This window comes from Ovis canadensis, chromosome 4, assembly GCF_042477335.2.
Source record: "Ovis canadensis isolate MfBH-ARS-UI-01 breed Bighorn chromosome 4, ARS-UI_OviCan_v2, whole genome shotgun sequence".
Classification (NCBI taxonomy): domain Eukaryota; kingdom Metazoa; phylum Chordata; class Mammalia; order Artiodactyla; family Bovidae; genus Ovis; species Ovis canadensis.
This window is the reverse complement of record NC_091248.1, coordinates 119429024-119452247: the sequence shown is the minus strand read 5'-3', so window position 1 is coordinate 119452247 and position 23224 is coordinate 119429024. Positions and strand designations below refer to the sequence as shown.

Below are 23224 nucleotides of genomic sequence, written 5' to 3'. Positions count from 1 at the left end.
GGCGATCGTCTGCCTGATAGCTAAGGCCTGCTCTCCTGCTTTCCTGATGGATTCTCAAGTGCACGAGCCATGAAATTACTTCTTTAAAAAAAAAAAAAGGACAAAGACAGTCAAAGAGGACAAGCACTTACGATTGTGTACTGGGAGAGACTTTTGTTCTCTTTCTTAAAGAAAACAGGCTAATTACGGAGACCAGAGACGAAAGAGAAATATCCAGCCTTATCATCTCTCCTAGGAAAGCAAAAATACTAACTCAAATAAATTAATAAAGACACCAAACCCGTGGGGGGCACTTACAATGTACCTGTGTACCTGGAGGCATTTTACTTCCACGCTGTCCTAGATACTCCTCACAAAAGCCCAACATCCTCATTTCACAGATATGGAAACAGCCACACAGAGAAGTTAAGTAAGTGGCCCAAGGTCACACAGCAAAACGGAATCAAAAGGAACATTTCACCATCCTTCTCGAGACCTCGATAGCTAGTTTATAATGTTTTTTTCCAATGGTCTAAAAAGGAGTTAGCAAGGGTCCCAAATAAAATGCAGCTGAGAGGAGCTTCTCGCCCCTCTTCTCTCAGTGCTGTGCCCTCATCTCTCATGGCCTTTTGCTACTGCTCCTGGCAGGGTTATGTGGTGGACCAGCTCCAGCCTGGGAGTGACTGCAACCTTCTCCAGCGCACAACTGATCTTGCCGTCCCACAGCTGAAGATCCTGCAGGGGCTCCCCCGCTGCCTTTAGGATGAAATCCCAGGCCTTGTCTGCTCTTCCCTCTCCAGCCTCATCTCCTCCATTCCCGAGCCCCAGCCCCAGCATCCCTAGCCCGCAAGTGCAGCTTTCACACTGATGAAGAGGAAAGCCCCAGCTCATCCTGGCTCTCCCGCCTCCTGCTCTCCTAACTCTGGACCTTTTCACCTGCTGCTCCTTGGGCGTAAACTCGCTCCCTCCTTCCGCCTGGATGACGCGTCCTGTACCTTCGATCCCCCGAGGCCACCTCCTCCACGAAGCCTTCTCCAGACTGAGATGGCTTCTTCCCTCTGCTCCCTGCACCTCCCGCCCTGACCCCGGCCATAGCTCTTCCCACACTGCACTGCGACGGTATCCTCCCCCCTCCCCCTTCTCCCCCGCGAGACCTTCGTTCCTTCCTTCATTCATCTACCCACACGCGTAAGCTCCAGGGGGGGAAGCAACTACAGCCGCCTCTGGTTCAATCACTGCATCTCCAGACTTGAGTTCAGTGGTTCCTAAGTGAGGTTGTAAGTGGGGCACTTACAACGTACCTGTGTACCTGGAGGCATTTTACTTCAACACTGCCCCAGATACTCCTCACAAAAACCCAACATCCTCCTCACTTCACAGATGTGGAAACAGCCACACAGAGAGGTTAAAAAAGTGCTCCAAGGTCACACAGCAAAACGGAATCAAAAGGAACATTTCATCGTCCTTCTCGAGACCCTCAATAGCTGGCTTATAATTTTTTTTTTAAAAATGGCCTAAAATGGAGTTAGCAAGGGTCCCAGATAAAATGCAGCTGAGAAGAGTTTCTCGCCCCTCTTTTCTGTAGGGCTTTGCCCTCCTCTCTGTGACAGCAAGCCTCGCCAGCCTGGGAACTTGTTAAGAGATGTAAATTCTCAGGTCCCACCACAGACTTACTCACGGAGCTTCTGTTCTAACAAGCTATCCAGTTTGGGAAGCCTGCTCTAATTCAATGCTTGGCATACCGTATTCAACCAACATGATGTTCGCAAGTGTGTGACACGGAAAAGTTACTCTTTCTGTACCGAAGTTTCCTCATCTGTAAAATGGGTCATTGTTCCACTCACCTCTCAGTGTTGTTTGAATATATAAGATGCTGAAAGTGTACTGTAAGCATTCAACAATGTTGGGGACTCTCGCCACTAAGGTACTACTTGCTGCTGTTAATGATGCCATTTTCATTCCTGAGAACAGCACAGAATAAGAGACCTGGTGGTACACAATCTACAAAGAAGAGTCTTAATACAACCTTCTGATTATTTGACACGGAATTGTATTTGTGTGTGTGTGTGTGTGTGTGTGTGTGTATGCGCGTGCACACTCACTCCACACTAGAGAGTACTGATTCTTTGGTCTTGGTTTGCTTTGGTTTTATGTAGTTGGTTCAGACATCAAACAAGATAGCCTTTCAAAACCTTTAGGTTGAATTTTTCAGGGACTGTTCCTGCCAAGAAGTCCACCTATGGAAGCTAAACCCACCCATGGAAGCTAAGCTTATCTATGGATGCTAAACTCACCCATGGATGCTGAACCACACAGAGTGCACAAAAGCTTAAGGCAAGGCTCAGCCAACTTTTTCTTTAAAGGGCCAGTCAGTAAATATTTGGGTTTTGCAGGCCATAGGGTCTTTGTTGTCTCTGCCTTCAACTCTGCCCCTGAAGTGCAGCAGACGACATGCAAACCAATCGGGTGGGCTGAATTTGGCCCACGAGCCACGATGTGCCGAACTCTGGCTTACAGAACCAAAAAACTAAACATGAGAGAATCATGGTCCTTCCTTTCCTCGGCTCCATTCAAAACACTTCATTTTCTTTGTTAATTCATTATAAAGAAATTGGCTATTCACTTCATTATATCTCTAGTTCTTGCAGCCAGGGGGTGTGAATTCTAGAAGTGTATCAGTTGGAGCAAAATCCCACTTCACCTTTAGAATTTGAGGGACATGGATTTTTATCTTATGACACTGAAGGTACAGAATTATTCAAACCAAAAACCTATTGCCATGTATGCCCACACAAACTGCTTCTTTTTCATCCCAATTAGAATATGATGCGTTTTATTAAGTGAAAACTTTAGCATCCTACATACACTTCAGCTAATCTGTTTTTCTAGGAGTTGATAAAAGTTACGGGAAAGCAGCACATCCTTTTGATCTAGGATATATGTACAATAATTGTGCAAGAACACATCATGATAAATAATCTTAATACACGCAGACATCACTCTCTAAGTGATGTGGGGTTGAATTAGTAGTTGTTTTGCTTTGCTAAGAGTCCTTAGGATTCATGAGTGGTGGGAAGTTCTCATTTTCTTATTTCACTCTGGTATAGTCTGGGAGCAGGATTGTGGGCTGGGTCAAGTAGAGAGTCAGGACAGAAGGTGGGGACAAGGCAATGAATAGACAGTGGTAGAAACTTCCTGATGACAGCAGGGGCCTCCTGGTGTACAAGATGGAGAAGAAGAAGCCAGAACGCAGAGAGCTGGAAACCAGAGCCAGGGACCTTGCAAGAAAAGGAAGGAATGCAAATAACCCCTATAAGCTGCCAGGAAGTGGACAAATGAAATTTCAGAGGGTACTGCTAGGGGCTTCCGACACCCTGGTAATGTCACATTTAACATACAATGTGCAGTGAAGAGATGTGAGCTGGAAAATGACAGGGTGGAGGTAAGTGGGTGGCAACTTTATCTGCTATTTGAACCTGAACAGCCCAGTTTTAGGAAAACAGATAAAAAGACAATAAATAGTGCGGCACACCTCCTCTGTATCCAGTGGCAATGGGCTTCCGTTAATGTAACATAGACATTTTGATGCCCTGACACAGCCATTAAAATGGAAATCTGTCTGTACAGCCTGTCACAGCTGCTTCACAACACCAGGAAGCCCAACCCCCATGTCAAAGAGGCCCAGAGGTTTCCATGGCAGTGGGAGGCACATGCCTCCCCCTTTAAAGTAGTCTGGACCCCAGGCCCCAGGAGGGCAGGCCCTGAAAAGTCTAGGTTGCTGGCCCTGTCTCTGGGCAGAGGGGCAGGTACACATGTTCCGGAATTTGGATTCCAGTTTGTGGATGGGGTAAGGTGGGGGTCGAAGGGTAATATCATGAGTAATCCTCACCACTTGCATTAAAGCACTTTCATATACCTTAGCTCATTTGTGCTCCTCAGCCTGCGAGATTGACCAGGAGTGTGTTTTTCTCATTCTATATTTGGGGAAATGGGTCCCATGGTCAAATTCAGGTAAAGTCAAGGAAGTTGTGCGGAGAGACCGTGACCTTGTCTCTGAGCTTGAGGAAAGGCCTCCAGGATGAGGATGTCCCTCCTCTGTCCCAGGGACATGAGATCATCAGCACTACCTGCCTCTGGCCTGCTGTGGACACCAGAGTCCGGTTGCCCTGGGTACGCTGCACGGCACCCAAAGGCCCAGTTGCCCACATGGCACCAGACTGTCCGAGGAACTATAATTCCTATATCCAAATTCCCTGCATGCGGTTAGGACTCCAGGCCTGCAGATCTGGCTGTGTTCAAGTGCCCCAGTGGGGCTGGGGAGGGCCACAGAAACATGTTAGTTTCCACTGTAAGGAGTGAGCAAGAAGCAGCTGCCCAGGGTGGCCTTCCCTGGTGGCTCAGCAGTAAAGAATCTGCCTCCCAAGCAGGAGACCTGGGTTCAACCCTTGGGTTGGGAAGATCCCCTGGAGAGGTAATAGCAGTCCGCTCCAGTATTTTTGCCTGAGGAATCCCATGGAGAGAGGAGCCTGGTGGGCTATAGTCCATGGGGTCACAAAGAGTCAGGCATGACTAAGTGCAACTGAGGACCCATGCACACAGGTGCCCAGGACAGGTCACGTAGAAAAGCCTGTGCTGATGTGGGAGGAAAGAAGGATGCCTGGCAAGGCCCAAAGCAGCAGCACCATGTGCCCCCATGCACAGCAGAGGCTGCAAAGGGGAACGTCATCTGCAGCCTTGCCCGTGGGGTGCTGGCTGTGGTCAGACGGCTGCTCAGCGTAGTGGACAGGACCCTGGACCAGACACAGAAGGGCTAGGTCCTTGTCCCAGCTGTGTTGCTGAGCAGTCATATAACCCTGGAAGAGAAGGAGCCACAACATCCTTATATGTAAGATGGGTGTAATGGGGTGCATTGTGTCCCCACAAAAGCCACAATGTCCAAGTCCTAACCCCTAACACCTGTGAATATGACCTTATTTTGAAATAGAGTCTCTGCAGATGAAATAACTTAAGGATCTCAAAGTGAGACCATCCTAGATTTAGGTGGGGCCCAAAATTCAGTGACAGGTGTCCTTAGAAGAGAAAGGACTGGAAGACTTGGCACACGAGACACAGGGGAGAAGGTCATGATGAGGCAGAGATCACAGGGCTCTGCCGCGGTCAAAGGCCACCTGAAGCCACCAGGTGCTGAAGAGGCAGAAAGGAGTCTCTCGGAGAGACTGGTGACACCCTGGTCTTGGACTTCTGGGCTGGAGAACTGAGGCAAGAAGTTCCTGTTGTGTTAAGCAGCGCAGCCTATGGTACACTGTCACAGCAGCCCCAGGAACTAACACAGTGGGGATAAACCGCTCAGCCCGCTTACCACCCACTACTGCTGTTTAGTCGCTCAGTCACGTCCAGCTCTTTGCGACCCCACGGACTGCAGCACACCAGAGTCTGCTCAAACTCACGTCCCAGAGTCTGCTCAAACTCATGCCTATTGAGTCGGTGATGCCATCCAACCACCTTATCTTCCATTGCCCCCTTCTCCTCCTGCCCTCAATCTTTCCCAGCATCAGGGTCTTTTCTAATGAGTCTGCCCTTTGCATCAGGTGGCCAAAGTATTGGAGCTTCAGCTTCAGCATCAGTCCTTCCAATGAATAATAAGGACTGATTTCCTTTAGGATTGACCCAGGGCTCACTGTAGAGACTAGCTGAACCACAGTCCTGATGTCACAGAATATAAGCTCCTGGTTGTCCTGCCCAGGTCTGTGCTGTCCAGGAAAGTTGACCTGAGCTCCGTGTGGTTACTGAGCACCAGAACTTGACTAGTCCAAGTGGAGATGTGCCACCAAGTAGAAAGAAGAGAGTATAAATTATCACTAATATTTCTTATTTTGATTACATGTTGAAATGGTATTTTGGACCTACTGAGCTAAATAAGATATATATATCTATATATATCACCTGTTTGATTTTAGACTTTATTTTTAATGTGGCAACTAGAAAAGGAAGAACTATGTATGCGGCTCCTGCTGCTGCTAAGTCACTTCAGTCGTGTCTGACTTTGTGCAACCCCACAGACGTCAGCCCATCAGACTCCGCTGTCCCTGGGATTCTCCAGGCAAGAATACTGGAGTGGGTTGCCATTTCCTTCTCCAATGCATGAAAGTGAAAAGTGAAAGTGAAGTCGCTCAGTCGAGTCCGACTCTTAGCGACCCCATGGACTGCAGCCCACCAGGCTCTCCGTCCATGGGATTTTCCAGGCAAGAGTACTGCAGTGGGTTGCCACTGCCTTTTCTGATGTGGCTCCCACTCTATTTCTATTGGTCCAGGCTGACCTAGACAATGCCCTGGGTGGCACCCAAATGAGGATTCGGGCAGGTCTTTCAAATGACCACAAGCCAAGGCAAAAGCAGTTCATACCAGCCACACTGCATAAAGGAAAGGGCACCTGTGCTCTGGTTTGGGGCCTGCCTCTGTCTGATTGCAGAAAACAGCACTCAACAGAGCTCTGCCCAAGGTAGCAGGCTCCCCCTTGAAGTGAAGTGTTAAGTCGTTTCAGTTGTGCCTGACTCTTGGCAACCCCATGGACTGTAGCCCACCAGACTCCTCTGTCCATGGGATTCTCCAGGCAAGAATACTAGAGTGGGTTACCATTCTCTTCTCCTGGGAATCTTCCCGATCCAGGGCTCGAACCCAGGCCTCCTGCACTGCAGCTGAATTCTTTACTGTCTGAGCCACCAGGGAAGCCCTCCTCCTTAAGGGGGTAGGGATTCCATGATGAACAATGAAAAGTAAGTATCTGTTTCACAGTCCTACTCCTTTGTCTTCTAACCCAGAGTCCACCCCAGCTCTGCATTCACTGTCAACACTCAGGCCTCTGAGCGCCTGGCACCTCGGGCCTCTCCCAGGCTCAGCTAAGTACCTGTAATAATAGGTTGGTGGGAGCCAGACAATTACAGCCACAAACCGGCCAAGGTTGTAACCTCTGTCTCCTTCAGCCTGTCCATCCATCCCAGTCCATGCCTGTCCTGCCATCTCCAGGCCATTGCTCAGACGCTGACTCTGCCCCGGCTCCGGCAGTTCTCACTCCTGTCCTCCCCCACTCGGTTCTGTCTGCACACTGGAGCAACCACTAGCTTGATCCTGGGCTGGCGGCGCGAGTAGACAAAACGGAGCGTTTGATCCACCACGATGCAGCTCCAACGGGAGAAACACCAGCAGTAATGACAGGCACTGGTGGGAGGGAGGAGACGAATCGTTGGGAAGCCCCAACTTCCCACCCTGGAGAACACACAAAGACAGGCATCCACACCCACCTGGGCAGACAGGCAGACTCCCACACTCCAGAGAGGGGAAACCAGGTTAGCTCAACCGGCAGGCACCAACGGGCTTCCTCTAGAAGCCCTCCTGCCCTTCCAGGCCAGAAGGGAGCTTCCTCTTCCCAGAACTTTAATAATATCTATGGCCTGTGCTAGAGCTTCCCTAGTGGTTCAGATGGTAAAGAATCCAACCGCAAAGCAGGAGACCCAGGTTCTAACCCTGGGTCGGGAAGATCCCCTGGAGAAGGGAATGGCTACCCACTCCAGTATTCTTGCCTGGAGAATCCCGTGGACAGAGGAGCCTGATCCACAGGGTCGCAAAGAGTGGGACCCAGCTGAGCGACTAACACTAATGGCCTGTGCTGCTTCTCTTTGTAACCCTTCTTTGTAGCAGCTGTGAGTGTAGAGAAGTCCTGAAGGGCAGGGCTCACCTTAAGCTTCACCATGATGACCGTGATGTCCGTGACGCAGTAGAGTACCTAGCATACTGAAGGTGTTCAATATGTGTTTGCTGTTGTTATTAACAAAGGAAAAAAGAGAGCAAAGCTCCTACGAGCTTATTTCTAAGGCCACCTTTCCTGGGGTTAGAAAAAATCGCCCAAGATTTGGAAATGGAACAAAGGGTTTACTGTAGGTTCCTTTACTGAGTTAGCAGGAGGTATGCAGCTGGCTGCCTGGGGCTGTCTGATTCTGCCTCAGTTTGATTTGCTATTTACTATTGATTAGGATATTTACAGCTCTATCCAGGTAGATGTCAACTTTTAGAAAACTGATAGCAAACCAATGATTTCATCCAAGACTAATGCAAATGAATATTGTCCTGTAGAGATGTAAATGATTTCCAGCCTGAAGAAAAGATAAGCCTAGTCAGTGCTTACTGTTTATTGCCCTGTGGTTCATAACCAGTTTTGTATCTAACCTAGCAATCTTATTTCCTTTTCTAGGATATCTTAAATGTCTTTCCCTTGGCCACCTGATGTGAAGAACTGACTCATTTGAAAAGATCCTGATGCTCGGAATGATTGAAGGCGGAAAGAGAAGGGGATGACAGAGGATGAGATGGCTGGATGGCATCACTGACTCAATGGACATCAGCTTGAGTAGGCTCCAGGAGTTGGTGATGGACAGGGCAGCCTGGCGTGCTACAGTCCATGGGGTCACAAAGAGTCAGACACGACTGAGCGACTGAACTGAACTGAACTGATGGAACACAAAGGGGCTTCCCAGGTGGTGCAGTAGTAAAGAATCCACACGTCAATGCAATGAGACACGAGAGATGCGGGTTTGATCCCTGGGTCTGGAAGATCCCCTGAAGGAGGAAATGGCAACCCACTCCAGTATTCTTGCCTGGGAAAGCCCATGGACAGAGGAGCCTGGAGGGCTATAGTCCATGGGGTCACGAAGAATCGTACACAACTGAGCAACTGAACACACAACACTTGAAACACAAAACCCACTGCTCTTCAGTGGTCTTCAAACCAGGTTTTCCATCTTACCGGTTCCCTCCTCAGTGAATAAGTTGGATAAATTTTTGAGCCCAGACCATTCTATTCGGCATGGGAGGCAGGTCTTTAAGTTTCTGAACATGATTCCTTGGCACTGCAGAGATTCAGAAGCACTGGACTCTCAGGCTATAACTTCCCTAGCTAATCAGTTAGCTATCTCAGTCTTGGACTGTTTAATGGTCACGAGCTCACTCTCAGGCTGCCTAATAGTGCTTCTAGCAGGTCCTTCAGGAGGAAGTGATCCGCAAGCCTTCGGAGATTTTAGAGAATAAAAGTAGGACATTGGGACAGCTGGTCACCATCTAATCTGGGGGCAGAGAGAACGGGCCAGAGCAAAGACACACCATGTCCTGCCATAGATTCCGTGCTGTCCCACCAGTGACTCTCTGTAAAAAGAACACCTTCCCTGCTCTAGCCCCAGCTCAAAGGCTACTTCCTCCTGGAGCCCCCCTTGACCACCTCCCACCCCAGCACCCAGGAAGAGTAGGCTGCAGCCTGTTTTGTGAGTGTTATGCAGGCCCTCACTTTACAACAGAACTTAAATATCTCTTCTCAGAATCGCATGCAACTCAGCTCCCGTGTAAAGTTGCCAGCTGCCTTAAACAAGAGTATGGGTGAAAGACACTATTCTGGGAATGGGGTGGGTGTACTCCCTGCTTGGAACAAAGAAGAGGAGAAAGGAGGTTCTAGGAAAGATGAAACAGACTTGGGAGAGGCAGGGCAAAAGTGATCCAAGCTAAAGTGACATGTACATCTCAGGGCCTGCGTTGAAGCTGTGGGATTAGGTGGAAAATGCAGGTGTGTTTGAGCAGTCGGGGGAAAGGTTTCTGGGAATTCAGGGCAGATGGACCTGGAAAAAAGAGAGGGAGGGGATACAGAAACCTGCCTGTGCTTCTGAAATTCGATCTGAGTTAATCTGCACGGATCTTGGTTCCTATCATCTGGTGACTAGCTGTACAAATGATAAAAATAAATAAATAAAAAGCAGTGAACTCAATCAGTCTTGGTCCACAACTATAGAATTCCCAGGGTGTCAGCGTGCCTGCTACCAGGATAACCCCTACCAGTGGGTGTATGATGACCTATAGCACTTGGAGATAATGTTATAAATATTTCCTTCTACATCTGGAACCTCCACTTGACCATCAACTCCTTGGGAAAAGAGTCCAGCTTAAGTCCATCTTTGTGATCCCAGATCCCAAAAGAATTTGCTGTATCAGAGACTGTTTTAAAAGTTCCTGAATAGGTATTTTGTTGCCCATTGAACTTTCTTTACCTGTGCATTTATTTTCAAAAATAGCGAGGCAAGAAGAAGCAGTGAAAATCCCAAGACCCAAAGTAAGACACCACTTTAAAAATGAGAGCAAAACAGAAAATCTCTGGGACCAGCAGAAGAAAAGAATTCAGAGAGATGTAGATCTGCCCCTGACAAGTTAGCAGTCTGGAAGTCATCTGACTCTCCCTTTAATGCCAGTAAATATGCAGGCAAAGAAAGCTAACAAATGACCTCTAGAAATCACCTTCTGAGAAACGGTAAAGACACATATGCGGAAAGCAGGTATGAAACTGATCTCTTGGGCAGAGACTCTGGGGTGTCCAGCAAACCCAGATAAGGACAAGTTATCTTCCTAGGACATTTATGATTATAGGGAACATTTTAAAAAGCTTTCTTAAAGAATATATAGTAAAAATTTCTAATTTATTTATTTGGCTGCACTGAGTCAAATAGTTGCAGCATACAGGATCTTCAATCTTCAGTTACGGCATGTGGTTCCCAGACTAGGGGTCAAACTAGGGCCCCCTGCATTGGGAGCTTAGAGTCTTAGCTCCTGAACCACCAGGGAAATCCATAGTGGGAACATTTTATCACCATAACCTGGAAAGAGGAATCAGAAGGCCTGAGTTCTTATCATGATTCTGCCTTGACCATCTATCAGCTAATATGCTAAAATATGACCCACCACAACCCATATTTCCCATGACCTTCCCCCAGTGCTCATCTTATCAGTCCTGTGTGGTGCCTCCTGAATCAGGGACCAACTGAGGTCCAGGGATCCAGTGAGACGGCTGCAGCCAAAATTCAGGAGTAATTAGGAAAACACTTCAACTGGCCATGGCTGGCTGTGAGATAAAGGCAAAGCCCATGTGGTGCTGCTGGTAGGCCCCTGAAGATAAGAAGAAAATGGGAGGGGAGTCAGGATGGGGGAGATAAATCTGGTCTGAATTTACATCGATAGGAAACGTTTCCAAAATTAAAAGAGAAAGGCAAAGAAAGCACACAGGTGCGGAAGCTGGGCTGCCCGCGTCCTCACCGAACACTGATTACAGCTTGATGCTTGCTAATTTGGGATGACTGGGGAGCTGCTGATGAAAACGCCCTTCAGATCCTCTCTCCTTAATGCCCCTTCTCAGGAAAAGCAGGAGGAGCTTCAACAATGAAATCGGCGGAGCCATTCCCTGACTCTGTTGCCTCCTAGCTTTGTGATCTTGGAGAAGTCAGCTCACCTTTCTGGGGCTCAGATTCCACATCTGTACACAGAGGGCAGAGGGGGATGGACAAGAGCCTGCCTCACCTGCCAGCTCCAGGAGCCCCTGCCTGAGGCGATGAGAACAAGCTCGCTGGGGACCTCTGCAGCCCCTCCTGCTGCTTCCAGAAAACACAGGATTCTCCATCAAACCATTCTAGCGAAGAACATCTTCTACTCCCTGCCTAACAGTCTAATTTGCCTCCCATGTGCTCTTGCAGATGGCCCAGAGAAAAGTCCACATTGGTGTTTGAGGCTCCAAGCTCTGGGGAGAAAAGAAATCCCACAGTGGTGGGGAAGAGGAGTTGGGAGGCTGGGCGTATAGAGAAGGCAGCAGTCAAGCAGTGGAGAGGAGAGGTGCCAGTCAGTCCAGCTCCCATGTGTTAGCTCCCGCACCTCCCTGGGGGTGTTTCTAGGCTCCAAGACAAGGGGCTGGGTCACAGCATCAGTGTAGCAAAACCAGGGATCAAGCATCAGCCTCAGTGTACTGTATCTAGACGCCTGTTTCAGAAGAAACTGGCATAAAGCAGTCTCCTCCTTTTCAGTTGGAATCAAGAACTTAAATTTACCCTCTAGTTAGACTCCAAGAGGTGCTACAAAGTACTAGCAAAGGTCTTTAGACCAGAGTCAAGCAAAGGTCTCAATATCCTACAGTTGGTCTTTGATACCACCCTTCCTTAGTGGTGGTGGTGGTTCAGTTGCTAAGCCAGGTCTGACTCTTTGGGACCCCATGGACTGTAGCCCACCAGGCTCCCCTGTCCATGGGATTTCCCAGGCAGGAATACTAGAATGGGTTGCGATTTCCATCTCCAGGGGATCTTCCTGACGCAGGGATCCAACCCTCATCTCCTGCCTTGCAGGCAAATTCCTTACTGCTGAGCTAGCAGGGAAGCCCCCTTGATAGCACCCTTAGTCCTGTTAAAGGCTTCTCACTGAGTCCTCAACATGTTAGAAAGTCCATCTCTACACGCTGTGGCACCTCCCCCACAGGCTTATCTTAGTGACCTCCTACCTATCCACCCACCCCGGTCTCCGGACCTTGACTCAGCCCCCAGTACAGCCAGAGCTGGGCCCCTTCCCATCAGAGTCCCACTTGCCCAAGAGCTGCTGGAAGCCTCAGCAGTAGGACAGCTCTGCTTCTGCCCCTCACTGAGCAGATTCATTCCCTGCATTGCAAATTAGAAACTGGAATATAACTTCTCAGGAAAGGATTTATCATGGTGATTAAATTCTGTATAAATCAATATAGAAAGATAAGCAGTATTCAGGACTTCATGGTGGTCCAGTGGTTAAGAATCAGCCTTCCAGTGCAGGGGATGTGAGTTCAATCCCTGGTTGGGAAACTAAGATCCCACAGGCTAAGCCTGTGCACTTCAACTGGAGAAGCGAGCTGCAATGAAAGATTTTGCAATCTGCAATGAAGATTCAGTGTACCTCAACTAAGACCCAACGTAGCCAAATAAATAAATATATTAAAAAAAAAGAAAAGAAAGAAAATCCGTGTGAAAATCAGGAGCAGTGACTAAATGACTCACCCATGGTCACAGAGGCAGCTAGTGACAGAGCTCAACCCAGGGCTCCTAACTCCCAGCTCAGTTACAGATGGGCTTTTACTCACTGGCTTGGCAACCTGCCTACTGTTTATAGTATGGTTTCTACCAGAATCTGTGTTCTGAGTTCCCAGTCACCATATTGCAGGGAAAAATTCGGAACAAGCTCCTTCTAAGTTGGAGACCAATAATTCCATGTTAGGGCTGGTAGGAGGGGCCAGATTCAAGGAAGTGACATTCTTCCTAACTGACCGGCCTCACAGAAGGGTCCTCACAGTGCAAAGGCCCTCAGGACTCAATGTGAAATGTGGTCTAGGAACTCCTGGGGAGAGGAACCTTTCCTAGTTTCATGCTTACTTAATCTTTTTTCCTCATTGTGCAATTTCTAAGTGAAAGAAATGAATGAAATAGTTAATTACTACTACTAAGATTGGGGGAGAAAAATTCCATGATCTCATCGCTCCAAGCACCAATCAGAGTTCATTTTTTCTTACAACCATCAACCTTCACTAATGGGAAGCTGACACGTGGTTCACTTCCTATGGTGCTGGTGGTGCTGATACAATGCCCATGCTCAACGCTCAGTGATGTTCGTGAGACAAAAAAAGTGTTCAGTCTGGATGATGTTTTGTCCTCTTGGGGCTCTCTTTTTCTCCCATGAATGACAACAATCACAAACATCTTAGGGTGCCATTGTCCCCACACTGAACTGCTGGAGGGCTTTCAATACCCCCTAAATGGCGGGGATGACTGAAGTGCTCTTTTGCTCTGTGACAGTGACCTTCTTTATGATCTTTCTCTTAGCGTCATGTGGACTTCCAGGAGACTGCTGAGTGACTTCTAGGAGACATGCCAACCCGCAGTGTTAAAGAGAGCCTGAAGATACCCCAAGACTTGCCCATCATTTTTTTCAAATTTTTCATTTAATTTTATCTTTTGGCTGCACCAGATCTTAGTTGCAGCACACAGGATTTTCGTTGCTGAGTGTGGGATCTTAGTCACCGCATGTGGGATCTAGTTCCCTGACCAGGGATTGAACCCAGGCCTCCTGCATTGGGAGCAGGGAGTCTTAACCACTGGACTATCAGGGAAGTCTCCCACGTTCTCTTCTTTAAGGCCCCATCTGGACAGGCTTCTTGACTCCGAACAGATACAGGTATGAGGAAGAGAGGAAGGCAGTGATCAGCCTGAGCGTTGGTGAAACCTTGAATGGCCACACCCTGTCACTTCACCTTTCTGATACTCTTTTCTTCTCTGTCATGTGACAGGCCCAGGCTGGGCAAGCCCTGAAGATCCTTCTGGCTGCCAAGACTGTTGAGTCTCCAAAGGGCAGCAGGACCAAGGTTTTCCAGGAAGGGAGGTCAACTGAGTGGTCAAGGGATGCCCCGGGAAACAGGCTGGAGGGTGGCGTGTGGGAGGGAGGTGAGGGAGGGCATGTGCCTCTTTGGACTTTTGGAAAGAGACTCTGTTTTCTTCCTCTGGAACTTGGACATCAAACTCCTGGGCAACGATGCGCAGCTTGGGAAGAGGAACAGGTGAGGGGTGCTGGCAGAGCAGCTTCCTCCCTGGTGTCATGACCCACCCCTCCTCCACCCTCACCACTCCCAAGTTCTCTGCACTCCCTCACCGCCTTGCGGGGCAGGGAAGGGTGTCAAGACCCCCAAGCCTCTTGCCTCATCCTCTCGCACAAGGCATGGCCAGACGCCTGGCTGGGAGGAGCCCTGGTCTCCGTGATGATTAGGAGGGTGAAGATAATTCCATTACCAGTAATAGGATGTTGTAAACATTCCGTCTCCACCTGTTAATTAGCACCACCCCCTCTTTGCTCCCGAATACGAAGCGATGCTGTGTAATCATGGCATTTTGCTGGTGATGCTGTTTCTCATATGTGGTATTTCAGTGGTTTGTGTGGGAGAAAGAATTAATTATAGCTCTCCGGTTCCAACCCATTCTCAACCCCACCCCCGTCCTCTTCTCCCATTCCCCTGATATAAAAAGCCATACGTGTATGTATATGCACAGTAAACACATCATGCCGTTTCCTGTTTACTGAGGCAGGGGGAGGGGAGAGCACTGTGGACCAAACACCCAACTAAGTCCCAGGTCTGCCTCTGGTACCACCACAAACCAACACAGAAGCCCTGGGGACCTCTGTCTCTGGGCCTCGGCTTCCTGGTCCTAAAACAGGGATAACAAAGCAGCCCTGCTCACACTGAGCTCACTCTGAGGACCAAAACAATGAAACCCGGGAAGCTGTGCAATTTAGCTGTATATATTAACAGCTAAATTCTCAGTAACTGTTCCATGTGCCATGGAATTCCTTCTATAGAGTGTTCCGCAGCTTGTCTACAGCCAGGTTTCTTTGGAAACCTAACCAAACTAAAGAACTAGAATCAAAATTATTAGACACAAATAAGTCAATGGAGGTGGGGGCGGCTTAGATGCCAGGAGGCTGGAGAGAGGGGAAGGCAGTGGGTGTGAGAAGCAGCAGGGGACTGTGGGTAGTCAAAGAGATGATGATGGAAGGTTAGGGGATCGCAGGTGAGTCCAGACTTTACATGTGTGGGGGGCACATATTTAAAACACGGAATAAGAACCTTAAAATGGGCTGGCACACTGGGGGAAATTCAGAGTGGAGAGGTGGAGGAGGGCTAGGGCTAAGAATACATATAGATATACATGCTATGCAATTCACTTTATCTGTATCTTAGAATCTGAGAATCTATAAATGAACCAGGCATAGATGAAAACTGGAAAAGGATAGAATTGGCTCAAAATACCATAGATCCATATTGACACTGGTGGTGGGAAAAAATAGCAGCTGTGTCATGGGCTGTACCCCTGGGGTAGAGGAGCTGTGGACATTATCATTCTATACAGGGGCCATGATTTAGCTTCCGTTATCAGAAACTGTGGAGGGTGAGGCATTTTATAATTTATAATCTCCTGAACAACTCTTAAAGCAGGTATCATAACTGATCAGGAAAGAGAAAAACAGATGTCTTGCCCAACACCACACAGCCAGTTAAGTGGAAGAACTGGGATTCAAACCATATCTGACTCCTGAGCTGCTTCTCATGGTAGACAGGAGGGTCCCTACTTTGCTTTAAGCCCCCATAACTAGGACGAGAGGAGACCACACCTAAACCAACCAAACTCTCTTACGCGTAAAGCCTAAGTTCTTGTCATCATACCCACTTCCTCCTAGAGAAGTTCAACTTGTTTCCATCCTGGAAGCTGGAAAAAAATGTACCAAAACCATCAGTGGTCAGGCTGCGGGCCAATTACCATGGAACTGCTTTCGGTCCAGTCTTGCTTAAGCCACAGAGGACACTTCTGCAGTCAGAGAGAGAAAATGTTAACTAAACAGGATGGGATCTATCTTCAAACAAAATCCCCCAGAAATGCAATTGCAAGTCAAGGAGAGGTCAGGTAACATAGCATGCCCATGATTTAGTGAGACAAGAAGAGGAGTTTCCTTCAACATGTCCAGTCTTTAGAGAGTTAAAAAAAAAAAAAAAGAAAACATAAATAAGTAATATAGGGTAAATGCCAAAAAATGAAGCCATCCTTTTGTCTAAAGAAAAGAAAAAAATTTAGCCTAATAAATTCCTCCTAAATTAAGGTGAAAAGTGTATATATATATATTTTTTTTTTACTAATTCCCCCAAATAGAGTGTTGCATACCCAAAGAGTCACTTGTCTAGTTAGCCTTCTCCAAACCCACACACGGCACCCATAAGAGATGCACGTGTGTGGCCTGTGAGAACCACAAAACATGAAAAGCAGTGGAAAGAAAGATGAAGGTCTTCTTGAGAGCGTGAGAGCATCTTTGCAGCAGATGGCTGCCATGTTGCCTCAGGGATCCTGCTCCTGGGAATGCCAGCCACGGGCATATCCATCAAGTCACGAGGTGTGGGGGGCTTACACGAAGAGGCTAAAGCAGGGCTAAGCTGAGCCTTGACCCCACAGTGCTGAGGGGATGAACCCTTTTCCCTTTTCCTGGCCTCTCAGCCACACCCCCAAATCCTTCAAGTCTCTTCAACTCCCATCTCTCCCTGGAAGTCCTCCAGCTCCTTCGTTCCTCCTTGATCCAAGCATCTGCCACACTCTGGGCTGAACGCATTGTTTCTGTACCTATTATGCCTCTATTAGTTCTCATTCTCCTGGTGTCAAGTGTTTCCTGTTTCCTTTGACTCTTCCTCACTGCTGAGTAAAGAGCTGTCACTCAGTAAATATCCTGCTGATTCAGTAACAGACGAAGGATTTAGGAGTTCTTGGTTTCATAGTTACCTAAAGATGGAGGGAGGGAGAGAAGGATAAAGACCGTGTTATCCTGGGGAAGAGGAACCCCTTGGAGCACCCAGGACAGCATTCTTCCCTGGTAACAGGCTCTCTTTACAAGGAGGAAAAAATGAATTATCACACTTTGTGAATTCCCAGCGTCTAAACATACCACAAAAGCACAGGCTCGAAGTGCTGGAACTGGCAAGATATTTGCCTTAAATAACAGGGCTTGGAGATGGTAAATGCAGAACTTCGGGTAACTTGATAATGACTCACTCTAAGTCTTCTTTTTCAGAAGTGTTGAAAGTTTAGTGAGACTAAATGCCAGATGCAAGCCCCATCAGAACTTGTATCTGGTTTGCGCTGGAGCAGGGAATTCACACTTCAGTCTCTTCGATCCATTCCCAAGAGTTAGATTCTGGCCCAGAGGGGCGCCAGGAAAATGCTGCCGTCCACACCACCAGATTTCAGCTTTGATCTCCTCTCTCCCTGCTCAAAACCTTCAGGCTCTCCTTTCCATCAGCTGGACAAAGTCAATGCCTGCTGCAGATGGCTCTTGGCTACTGGATTCCAATTTGGAAAAAAGGAAATCCAACCACAAAAGACATTGGCAGGACAACTGTGGACGTGAGACTATGCACTAGGCGTGGGTGATATTAGGAAATTATTATTCATTTTGTTGCATGTGGTAACGATAAAGTGGGTATGTAAGTACTCTGGGGTATTTAGGACCATGAAGCCTGAAATTTACATTGGAGCAGTTCATTAAGAATTAAACACTTTTGACAGGTAGATAGAGAAGAGAGAAAGATGAAGTAAATACAGAAAAATGTCAGCATTTGTTAGACGTGGATGGTGGACCTATGAATGTCACCTGTTCCTTTCAGAAGGACAAGAGTGTAAATTTTCTTTCAAAGAAATAAGTGTAAGAAGTTTATGTCTGGTATGGGATTGAAAACTAAAGGCTAGACTAGACAATTATCTTTGCTCCTCAGTTCCAAACTCTTAAGTAACATCTCTAACGCCAGGCGGTTCGAGACCTCTATTTTAAATATGAGGGGTTACTACATGCCTTTTCTTTATGCTTAAATTTTCTGTAACAAAAATGGTATGCTGGTTCCTTAAAACATTAAACAAGGTTACCTTGTGATCCAGATTTCACTTCTGGGTATATATCCAAAAGAAGAGTAGGGGTCAGAGTAGATATTTGCACCCCATGTTCACAGCAGCATTTTTCACAATAGCCAAAGGGTAGAAGCAACCCAGACATCTATAGACAGATGAGCAGATAAACAGATGTTGTATGTTCACACAGAGGGACATCCATTTAGCCTTAAAAAGGAAGGGAATTCTGACACATGCTTCAACATAAATGAACCTTGAGGATGTAGTGCTAAGTGATAAGCTGGCCACAAAACAACAAATACTGCATGATTCCTCTTATCTGGGATACTTAGAGTAGACAATTCATAGCAACAGAAAGTAGCACCGTGGTCACCTGCTAGGGGAGGAGGAAACGGGGAAGTGAAATGGCTGGAGAGCTTCAGTTGGGGCTGATGAAAAAGTTCTGCAGATGGATGGAGGCGGGGGGGGGAGGGGTGGTGACAGTTGAATTAACTGAATGAGACAAAACCTTCCACTTAAAAACAGTTAAATGCATAGGGTGCTCAGGGTGGCTGCAATGGGATGACCCCGAGGGATAAGATGGGGAGGGAGGTGGGAGGGGGGTTCAGGATGGGGAACACATGTACACTCACAGCTGATTCATGTCAATGTATGGCAAAAACCACCACAATATTGTAAAGTAATTAGCCTCCAATTAAAATAAATTAATTAATTAAAAAAATTTTAATGAGACAAAAACAGTTAAAATGGTAAATTTTATGTTATGTATAAAGTGTTAGTCACCCAGTCATGTCCAACTCTTTGTGACCCCATGGACTGTAGCCCTCCAGGCTCCTCTGTCCATAAGATTCTCTGGGCAAGAATACTGGAGTGGGTTGCCATTTCCCTCTCCAGGGGATCTTCCTGACTCAGGGATCAAACCTGGATTTCCTGCATTGCAGGTGGATTGTTTACTGTCTGAGCCACAAGGGAAGTCCTCTCATTTGGCCACAATTAGAAAGCCTTCATAATAAAGAGTTGAAAGAAGCAGCTAAGCAGGCTAGCAGTAAGCCTCCCCAGCCTGGCCTCATGGCCCTCGGGTTCTGCTGAGCACTTCCTGGTCCGCTGGGCCCTGCACACACCCCACGATGCCCGGCCTCTTTGCGCCTTTCCTCCTGCTAGTCCTGCCATGTGAATTCTCTCTTTCCTTTCCCATCTGTCAAACCCCATCTATTCTGGAAGTCAAGTGCCCATCTTTAGCAAAAAAACATATCCTCTTTTTAAAACTCTTCCGAATTCTGATCACAGTGATCCTGTCTTTCTCTCATTTCTGCTACATCTTGTCAGTATTCTCCATAAACATCCGTTTACTCTTAATATACAAAATCTATGCTCAGAATCTGGCCAAGGCTGAGCATCCTGTGTGTACAGTTCACTTGAGAGGCCCGGCAGAGGTACAAGCAGCATAAATTTTCTTTCAAGGGGATATATGCATTAGAAAGGTCATGGGTAACAAGGGATTGAGAGCTAAAGGTCATAGCTGGGAAATTACGATCTCCACCCTTGATCTCCAGCTAAACATAAAATTTCCGACCAAATGGCATTTTGGGATGCACCAGGCAGTTTGAGGAATTTCTGACTTTGAAAACCCCAAAGCAATGTAAGCCAGATTGTAATGTGTAGCATACCCCCACTAGGAGACCCACCAGCCCCCATCAGAGATGGGGGTGAGACGAGATCCCTCTGGAGGTGGAGAGAAAAGGCAGGAAGCTCTGATTTCCCCAACAAGTAAAAATCACTTGATTCTGAGTGGAAGCTGAAGCTCCCACCCCAAGCCACAGTAAAGTATTTTTGTGGACTAGGCTGTGGTACATAAAAACACACATAAACAAGCAAAAATTTGTCACTTGAGGACAGAAACCATCAAAGCTTGTTCATAACAGGAAAGTGGGCAGCTGGGGCTTAAAGCCCACGGTGCACGTGATAAAGAATAACATGTCACTGTTTCCTGATGCCAAAGGAGGAGTGTTGCCCCAAAAGCCCAGAAGGAAAGGAGGAAGGTGGCGGAGAGAGAAACGATTTACCCTTTCAGTCTGTTTGGGTTTATCCTCTCCCACTCTCTCCTCGAAGCCTAAATGATTCTCTCTTCTTTGTTTGAACGGAATCTTAACTTGAAAAGAAATGGATCTGAGTGCTTGAAGTATTTCTCAGTGAGAAGCTGAAATGTCCCTTAGGAGTAAATGTCTAGGACCTGGACAAGACATGTCCAGCCACCCGCTTGGTCCCTGAAGGCACAGCTCAGCTCCCAAAGCAGCTGTATTTTTAAAAGATAAAAAAAAGAGACTCTCTATTTTCTAAAGACCCCAGGCAGATCATCAAGGGGCTCATGCCAGGCACTCGGCTGAGAGATGGATATCTCCGGAAATGTCATTGCTCCCCCAAATCTCTGAATGACTCCTTGTTCAGGCCCAGAGGTTTCTTGTAAAACTGCAGACCCCACACAATCATCTCCATTCAGATTCACGCAGACAACTCTCAACAGTGAACGTCTTTGCCATTGATCAAGGACAGTCTCGGTAGTAAATGGGATTGGTGACTTTGGCAGTGGTGCTGTGACCCACAGCTAGTATAACTGCTGCTGCTGTTGTTTCATCGCTAAGCCATGCCCAACTCCTTGCGATCTCATGGACTGTGGCCCACCAGGATCCTCTGTCTAAGGGGTTTCCCAGGCATGAACACTGGAGTGGGTTGCCATTTTCTTCTCCAGGGGATCTTCCCAACTCAGGGATCGAACCCACGTCTCCTGCATTGGCAGCTGGATTCTTTACCACTGAGCCACTTGTGCTGGCACGCTATTACTGGCTAATCAGAGGTCTTAAGATGGAAGGAGGCCCTCCGGGACTCACCAGCCACCCTCTGAGTGGTGCGCACGTTAACAGCTCTCACCGCTGTTTCTTCTACTCCACCCTGTGAAGCCGTGTACACATGCGCCCTCTTTTCCCCATTAGGCTGTATACATGGAAGCCCAGGCCTGGATATGACCCAGTTTCAAAACCAATTCACTGGAGAGACTACTCCATGGATCCAGAAGGGGTTATTAGGAGAGCAGATATGACTCACTTGTTATGAGAAGTTGGCTGTAGAGAAAGAGACTCTTTCCCTTTTATGTTAGACATTATCCATGCAATTGACAAGAGGAGAGCCCAGAAAAGCTACACATTTGTTACTATGAATTTTCTGCTTATACCTCCTGGACCCAATAAGAGTAGTTGGTATTGTGAAAAAGTGATAAACTTGCTGGCAAGTTCCTGCTGACTGGAGTTTAGGGGAAAGAGTAGATTTCTGCCAGAGACTGTCATATGGAGTGAAGTAAATCAGAAAGAGAAAAATACTGTAATATTAACACATATATGTGGAACCTAGAAAAACAGTATAGATGATCTGTTATGCAGAGCAGAAAGAGACACAGATGTAGGGAACAAATATGGATACCCAAGAGGGAAAGGGGTTGGGGGATGAATTGGGAGATTGGGATTGACATATATACACTATAGCATAGATAAAATAGTATAACTAATAAGAACCTACTGTAGAGCACAGGGAACTCTCTGGTGCTCTGAGATGACCTAACTGGGAAGGAAGCCCAGACCCCATGGATTGTAGCCCACCAGGCTCCTTTGTCCATGGGATTCACCAGGCAAGAATCCTGGGGTGGGTGGCCATTCCCTTCTCCAGGGGACCTTCCCAACCCAGGGATCGAACCAGGGTCTCCTGCATTGTAGGCACAGTTTTTATCACCTGAGGCCACCAGGGAAGCCCACACAAGGAAGAGGGGATATATGTAAACATCTGATTCACTTTGTTGTACAGCAGAAACTGACAGCAGTGTAAAGCAACTATAGTCCCATAAAAAGATTAAAAAAGAAAAACACAAGAAACCCCCAAAGATCCAGTTTCTGGATCCTGTTGATCCACGTCTGATGATACTACCTAGAAACAAATGGCTTTTGCAGCCCAGGGTGATCTGTTAAATCCTTATTGCTGCCAGGAGTAAGGTACCACCAGGCAGTTTTAGGACTGCCCCAGGACAGTAAAATAATGTAGCTGCAACTGCAGAAATGGTATATTCAAAACATTTGCAAGTCTGTTTTTTTTATCTGTTTTGGAAAGGAAAGATTTCATGTATATAAAACATCCAGTAATCAATGTGCAAATTAGAAACCAGCAAATTCATAGGCTGCTATGCTACTTACTATCTCAACTTTTTTAAAAAATTTCCCAATTTTATTGAGTTATAGTTGACAAAGATTATATACACTTAAAGTGCGCGTACATGCTAAGTCGCTTCAGTCATGTCCAACTCTGTGTGACCCTATGGACTGTAGCCCGCCAGGCTCCTCTGTCCATGGGATTTTCCAGGCAAGAACACTACAGTAGGTTGCCATGCCCTCCTCCAGGGGAATCTTCCCAACCCAGGGGTCAAACCCACGCCTCTTACGTCTCCTGCATTGGCAGGTGAGTTCTTTGCCACTGGTGCCACTTGTGAAGCCCATACACTTAAGGTGTACAATTTGATAATCTGATTGTGCAATATTCACCACAATCAAGCTAATGAGCATATCCATCACCTCACAGAGTTGTTACCCTTTTCATTTGTGGTAAGAACACTTAAGGTCAACCATTTTAGCAAATTTCAGGTCCACGATACAATAGTCATTAGAGTCACATGGTTGTACGTTAGGTTTCTAAAACTATTTATCTTGCATACAAATAAAAGTTTGTATCACTTGACCACCGGCTCCTCATGGTTCCCTTCCCCCAGGCCCCAGTAACTGCCATTCTACTCTGCTTCTATTTTTAGATTCCACAAGTAAGTTACGTCATGGAGTATTTGTTTTCCTGCCTCTAGCTTATTTCACTTAGCCTAATATCTTAACCGGAGAAGGCGATGGCACCCCACTCCAGTACTCTTG

At 47.1% G+C, this 23224-nt stretch overlaps 1 protein-coding gene and 1 non-coding gene across 3 annotated transcripts in view; both read right to left on the bottom strand.

Moving 5' to 3' along the window:
• Positions 1-23224, bottom strand: part of TMEM178B (transmembrane protein 178B) — a 404469-nt gene that overhangs the window by 58926 nt on the left and 322319 nt on the right. The window lies entirely within an intron of this gene.
• Positions 13879-13951, bottom strand: TRNAW-CCA (transfer RNA tryptophan (anticodon CCA)). Its single transcript has one exon. It is a non-coding gene; the product is annotated as a tRNA-Trp (tRNA).